This window comes from Montipora foliosa, unplaced genomic scaffold (assembly GCF_036669935.1).
Source record: "Montipora foliosa isolate CH-2021 unplaced genomic scaffold, ASM3666993v2 scaffold_194, whole genome shotgun sequence".
Taxonomy (NCBI): domain Eukaryota; kingdom Metazoa; phylum Cnidaria; class Anthozoa; order Scleractinia; family Acroporidae; genus Montipora; species Montipora foliosa.
Window position 1 is genome coordinate 1 of NW_027179495.1, and position 7,288 is coordinate 7,288.

A 7,288-nucleotide genomic window follows, 5' to 3' on the forward strand; every position below is an offset into this window, starting at 1 on the left:
TGATTGATTGAATCAACAAGTGCTGGCATCCAATAAGTTCCAGCTGTTTTCCATCACTTGCTGAAAAAACTCTGTCACATCCTAGGTGCTGGCTACAAGGAGACAATACGGTCAAAGAGCTGCGGAACAGTTTGACTGGCAAAATGGCATGCCTGCTCACACAGGCTCGATTTTTCACGAGTGTGGCCCATCACCATTTGGTGGTGGGCCACACTCATGAAGATGTAGGCTGGGGCTGCATCATTGTGTGTGTGTGTGCCCTGTGTTAGTTAGATTCTATTCCCAACCAGTTACCAGTTGCATACCCACTGCTCACTGCCCTGCCCAGACGGAGCTCTGGCATTGGTGACAAGTGCCTTGGCCAGCGAGCGGCAGCTTGAGACTCCTCGCGATGTGATCAGGATTGATTGCCACATCTTGGTCAGGTGAATCTGCATAGCCTATTCTTTGCTAAAGATTCAGGTTCATGATTCAGGTTCATAATCTTGGTCAGGTTCATGATTCTTTCAACCCTCTGCAGGACCCTGGAAAGGCGATTGACACCTGTCTTTGCAAAGCACAACATGGAATTTCGTTGTGAGTTGGTTGACACAGCTCCCAGGTTGCAATGAATGAAGATTATCAAACTGAGCATCAACTCTGAATATCAAAACAAATCACTTGTCTCATTGCCTGCTACCTGTCTTAGGTGCGAAATTGGCATCAGCTCATGCCAGGAGTGGCTACCTTGAAGAATGCATATCGGGATCGTCCTGTTAAGAACAGGCGGCACAATGCTGAGGAGGATGAAGATGAAGAGGATGACAATGACCTGACAGAGTTCAAAGTGCCACAATCCTTTACTTTCATGAATCGAGAAGGTAGGGATCAGTGTGACAAAATATGTCAAGGTAGAATATGAATCACAAAAATAAGAATCAAATTGGTTCTGTTTTTGCACAAAATGGAAACCCTGGCAGTTCTTCCGGGTCGAGGGGTTGGTCTGGAACTTGATGAGCGACTTCCCAGAAGCTACGTCAACTTGGAAATGAACAAGATGTGTTTTGCCTAGTCAAGCAGCAAATGAGTGATTCTTGCTTGGTGCAGTCGCCACTACTGGTTTGGCCTGCTGCATTTGTGAACACAACTGAAGAGTTCTGGAACCGAGTCAATCAAACAGACTCAGTGGTGCAACAACGTTTGGAAGAGGAACGAGCTTCAGAATTGCTGAGGCTAGCCAAGGCCCTTGAGCGTGATTTCCCTCATATGACTCGTGCAATCAATTACTACCGCACTTTGGTGTCTGGTGAGAAAGTGAGGCAACCCTACCACGTCATCAAATTTGTACAGCGTGGCCCCAATGTGAATGATCGGATCAGTGCCATTGAGTTGGGGGAACGTCCACCCCCACCCAAGCCTCGACAGCTTCAAGTTGTGTTCCACCGTGGTGAGTGAAGCAGTTAGACCTGGGGAAAGGAGCTGCTGCAATGGAAAAAAACAATTGGTCTCCTGTGACTCCAGAGCAATTTCTCAGCATGCACATCACATACATCGAAAAGCAATTCATAGTATGTTTTATTTAAGGCATTTTGGATCATTTTGTCCTCACCTAGCAAATAGCCTAGCCATGGAAGATGCATCCATGGATCCAGTTCTGGACAAAGTGGTGGCTTACTTTGAGAGTGTCCAAACCTTACCTGATCTCACCTGCATGAGCGACTCAACCATTGCCAAGTTTGTTATTTATGTTTGACATTGTTTGGCGCAACCTGCTACTGGAGGTCACGGCAGAGAAGAACTTTGCAGAGTGGCTATCGACGACGTATCCAAGCACCAGTGAGTTGAAACAGGCTATGGAGCAATTGGTCTTACCTCTGGCAACATCTTTGGCAGTTGGTGACAAGCCCACTTTGAGTTTGGTGCCACGTTCAACCCTGTCAGAATTCTATCTGGAGCTATGGAAATTTGACATCAGCAAGAATGCCAAAGCTGGATGCACGGGGTTGCCAAACATGTCTACTTACTAACTGGATGTTGTGTTTTGATATTTTTGAACATGATGTTTTGAACATATTTTGTCGGGTGGTATGCATACTGCAGAAATAAATGACTATGATGCAGCATGCTGTTTTGTTAAATATGTTTCTGGTGCCCTGCAGTCTACCCAACAAACCATCAGTTCAACGTGCACTTCAAAGACTTCTGTCAAGGATATCGACTTTCTGCAGAGGCTGTGGAAGTCAAGTTTCCCCATGCCTCTGGAAGTAGAGCTATTGATGATTTTACGGTTGGAATCAGTGATGGTCTGCTCAAGACTCTGACCATGGCGGGCATCATTGGGATTGTTCACCAACTGGTGCCCTGGTTAAATATAGTGCTGTATGTGTTTGCACACCTTGAGACATGTTAAGAGCTGGTTGTGAACTGCTGCATTCCTAGGCAATCCCTATGAAGGAATTGGAAGAATCAGTTCTGGGAAGGGCGTTGCCGACATTTCGCTGGATCCGATGTGCCTACACGCACTTTGAAAACCCATCTCACCATCACCTCCACAGTCTGAGAATCTTATCTTAACGTTTCATTTGTGGGGGTTCTTGCTTTGCCTGATGAAACTTTTGGGGGACCCTGCAGAAGCCCATAGCTAAGAACTCGGACACAGCACAGCAGAGAAGCAAAGCCCAAGCGCCATCGATTACCTGGGAGCTATGGGGGCATCTGTGGAATTGGAGAGGCGAGTTGCAAAGGCTTCAGGTACAAAAGTGGCCACAAAAGACCTCCTGGCCAAATGCATCTCAGTCTACAACAACCTTGTGACCGTCAAACGGCATCGGATTGATGGGGCAAAGAAAAGCCTCGTATACAACATGTCTCTTGTAAGCATTTCTCATGTATTCTCATATGTTCAATTTCATGTATTCTCTAGATCCTTGCCTGTTTTTACATGAGGCTTCGTGCGCCCGACCAGTTCAATGAGACGGTGCGGAAGCACTATGATCTCTACAAGCATGAAAGTTCAGGACTGGGTTTCGTGAAGTACCAATTTGTTCTTTTGGGTGGGACTGAGTAAAAAGACTCCAGGAAGAATCAAAACTATGTAAATGTGAAGCCTTAAGAAAAAATATATTATGTTTTTCATTTACCAACCCTAAATGTATGAGGACTTGGCCTGGACATCCTGCAGATGGATTTCTGGGTGCCCGGCGTCACTTCTCGTGCTGAATGCCCGAAGTTTGCAGGGAAGTCGCAATTCAAGGAGATCCTCACCACCACAGAGGAAAGCTGCGTCGTCTACGCAATGAGGGCTACACAGGACAATATGTTGTATTCCATCTCAAGCGCAAACCCTCAGGTTAAATCAGATCTTCTGTGATGTTTTCCATGGATGCTAAACTCTAGATGAATTGAGATGTTGTCTAAGTCTCATGTTACAGAACATGGATTCAACCCTGGCTAGAACATGCTAGAACTGGATGTTCCCTAAATTCATATCCAGTGAATTTTATTCTCCAGGACTTTCAGCGCAAGGCTTCTCAGCATGCCACCACCAAAGCGAAGGCATGGTGTTTTGAAAAGGCAGTCCTTGTGGTTGCTTTTAACCCTTCTTCTCTGTGCTTTCACCCCTTCTCCCTGGCCAGAAAGCGGCGCAAATGAATGAGGATGCCCATTTGTTGTTGCATGACATCGTATGCCTATGGTTGTGGCTGTATCCAAAGCTTCAAGCAAGCTTTCCGGGAGAGACAGTGGATCGATATGGAGACTTGTTCATGAAAGGGTCTCTTGTCTGCACATGGGAAACAAAGTTGGCTCGCGCCAAACCTATCAATGAAAGTGTGATGCGTTGGCTGGCGCCAAAAATCAAACCATGATTATCATGGGTTTTCCAGAAACCCCGTCACAATTCCCAACTTGGATTTGGCCGGCGCCAAACTCAAGATAAATGAGGATACCATGTTTGGATTTTTGTCAAACTTTCATGGGTTTTCCAGGAAACCCGTCACAATTCCCAACTTGGATTTGGCCGGCGCCAAACCCTCAAGATAAATCAGGATACCATGTTTGGATTTGTGTTGAACTTTTCATGGGGTTTCCAGAAACCCAATCATAATTTCAAATCTGACCGAGTATCGGATCAACTATTGGAGATTGGGGTACCTTATTTTTTCTGATTGAGGTCCTCGAATGACAAGGAACTATGATGGGTTTCTGGAAACCACATCATCTCAGTAGGCAAACCTCAAAGCTGAAAATGTGATTTACTTTATTTGATTTTTTGGGTGTTGACATCTGAGGCACCTTGATCAAGACTTGGGGTCGGTGATGAAAGCTGCTGAGCCCTTTGAATGGGAGCGCATCAACTTTATCTTAGAGGTGTGGATGTTCAAAATATATGCTATAATTACCTCTAAGATATATATTGCAATAATTAGGAGCGCATCAACTCTGCAATTAGTTGACCCTGTGCAGATCAAAGGGACCACCGTGGAAGAGTTCATCGCAAGTGCCCAAGATCGGACTCGCAATGCCCTGGCTACAAGTATGAACGCTGCCTTTGGGGCATTTGTAGAACAGTTGAAGAGTGATCAGATTGCCTTTGACAGTGACAAGATCTTGTATTTTGGCAGCAATCTTATTTCTATGTGAGTTATATGTTTTATATATTTGTAGCAGCGATTGTTGGCCTCATGCTCACCCCACCACCTCATTATTGTCGCCTCCTCAAGCTTCTCAGGGTTTTCTTCATTTGTCTTGCCTGGTCAGGTCGGAACGGGAAGCTTCAAAGAAACGATCTCAGATGTCCGAAAGCTTGAGGACACTTGGACAACACGCAAACAAGTGTAAGAGTTGTTGTAAGTCCACCAATCAATTTGATATGTTGATGGGTGATGCATATATGTGCAAAACTGTTGCAGGAGCAACATGCAAAAGCATGGGAGGTGATCTCAGCCTTCTTGGATGAGAATTTGCGGGTGTTCAACAGCAAAGCAGAGCAAGCAGAATCTGTGGTAATGCCAGCCGTTACCTCATGGCTACAGGAATGCTTGCAAGCCATTCCAGAGGTTAGAGAAACGGATGACCACGCCATCGTGGCATGGCTTTGTATGCCAACTACTGGCATTTGCTCAGCGGTGAAGTATGATTTCTACATCACCTTTATCAGCAATTTCTTAGCGACCTATCGCCGGAATGGGCTGGTGCTGTTGGTGCTTCCAAATCGAGCAGCGCAGGCTACAAAGGACAGTGCTGAGAAGAGGCTGGGAGTGCTGGGAGTACTTCTTCATACAATAAAACTTGTTCTTCTTCATATAATACATGTTCAATTTCTGTGTTGTCTTCTGCAGGGCAGAAAAAGTGGAGAAGGAGGAAGATGAGAAAGTGAAGACAGAGGTGAAAAAGAGCGATACATCGACGAAGAGGAGGATGACAATGAGAAGGACTCTGGCGAGGAAGCGGATGTGAGAGAAGTTCGCTACAAACTTGAGAGCCTTTGCTCAATGAGTAGGCAGCAGTTGACTAAGAGCAAGATAGATAATTCTGGCGCCTCTTGGCTGAAACATCTAAGGTCAGACTTGGCACAGAAAGACAAGGGACTGTCGGTCAGAAACATCACATGGATCTTTAATCCTGACTCTCAGCTGCGATGTTTTCTCTTGCGTCCACTACTGTAGTTATTTTATGGATTTTATCGTGTTTGTCCTGTCACTATTTTGAACTCCTGTGGCCAAGGAAACTGTGTATGGAAAGCGTGATGGTTTCATCGCAGGACTGGCTATCACCAACAAGGACAAAGCGTCCATGTTCAAGCAGACCAAAGGGTGGAAATCTGGAACCATACTTGGTTGTGACATGCTGCCGAGAAACATGATGTACAAACCTGATGCCACTTGACTGCTTGCCAATTATTGCCACTTATTGAACACTCATGATTGTTCTCTCTCTCTCTCTTTCTGTGTGTCCCTGGCTTGCTGGCTTACATCTAAGGTTGCCTCATCAGTGCCACATATGGGACGTGCATTCACTGACGTGCAGGAGCTCAAGCAGGCTTGTGCAGCTTTTGCATGCAAATGCTAGTTCAAAGGATACATGCTAGTACCATGTCACTGTCTATTTTTTGAAACCACTGACAGGTGGCAGGGGGGACAAGCATCATCAAGCGCTCCCTTGAAACCTTCCTACCGCAGTCAGTGGCTACTACTGTGTTGCTGGACTTGCATGGGTATGACGGTGCCCCTGCTATTGCCACCCTGCAGGACAGTTGTGTACATAACATTCAAGTTATATCTGATAATGCTATTTCTTTAAGCCCAAACATACCAAGTTCAAACAAGATTGGATCTTCAGCCAGAAACTCACTTGGAGGAAATTTCTGATGGAAAGCGAATGCTATGTGGGACCATCACGTTTGATGCCTTGGCTGATGGAATCAAACGGCGCATTGCACACAAAATGTACAATGACTGTCGTAGCAAGACATTGGAGCTGCCCCAGTTTCCTGACTTTTCACCACTGCTGCAAGCATTGAAGGAAGGGCAAGCAAGCAGCAGCACCCGTCAGTATCAAGTGTGTTGCCAGGTTCAAGGAAACTTGATGGTGTTAGAAACGTTTGCCAAGAAATTTACGGAGCATGAGCTGACAAAAGAACGGGCATGCAGCTTGATCACAGAGCACAACGAGAAGTACAACCAGTCTGATCAGTATTGGCAGCCCTCGGAGCCAAAGCCACTTAGCAAATATTATTTTGTTGTGCAACGTGGTGCAGCTTATGTCATCAAATTTATCTTCTACTACATTGCCACAGTCACATCTCTTTTTACAATGCCCTTTGCCCCATGATAAACCACTGAATCTGCCTCCATGACTTCTCAGGAGACTTGATGATGGCTGTGAGCGTCCTGCCAAACGATTGAAATTGGAGCCCACAGATATGTTCCAGGAAGCTGATATCTCTTCCCTCAACAAGCCGACACTTGGATTTTGAAAAATGTTAAAGGTGCCTGACAATATTGTTTCTTTGTGGCAGTGCATTCCACCCAAATTTCAATGCCAAGGCAAAAGCTGAGCATCAACAACTGTGCAGAGCTCATCACAGATTCCTCAGGGGAGGTTCTGTACCTTGTTTCTCGAGGTAAGAATCAGTTCCTTGAATTTCGAGAGATGTCCCTTGGCTGCATCATGCTGTAGAATTTCATTCATTGTTTCCATTTTGCAGCCTTTGGGGTAAGAAAATATAATCTGCCATGAGGGGTTTACTCAACCACCCAAGGTTCAGCTTTGGCTCTGGTGAGTGGAGGGATGGTGCTGATGCTGGTCT

At 45.6% G+C, this 7,288-nt stretch overlaps 2 long non-coding RNA genes across 2 annotated transcripts; both read right to left on the reverse strand.

The window, feature by feature from the left end:
- Positions 1-750: 750 nt before the first annotated feature.
- On the reverse strand, positions 751-3,240 carry LOC137986410 (uncharacterized). Its single transcript, XR_011119790.1, has 4 exons — positions 3,182-3,240; positions 2,635-2,675; positions 1,397-1,445; positions 751-811 (listed from the first exon to the last, which is right to left on the reverse strand). It is a non-coding gene; the product is annotated as an uncharacterized lncRNA (long non-coding RNA).
- Positions 3,241-3,556: 316 nt separating this feature from the next.
- Positions 3,557-6,871, reverse strand: LOC137986411 (uncharacterized). Its single transcript, XR_011119791.1, has 3 exons — positions 6,828-6,871; positions 4,692-4,729; positions 3,557-3,606 (listed from the first exon to the last, which is right to left on the reverse strand). It is a non-coding gene; the product is annotated as an uncharacterized lncRNA (long non-coding RNA).
- Positions 6,872-7,288: the final 417 nt, after the last annotated feature.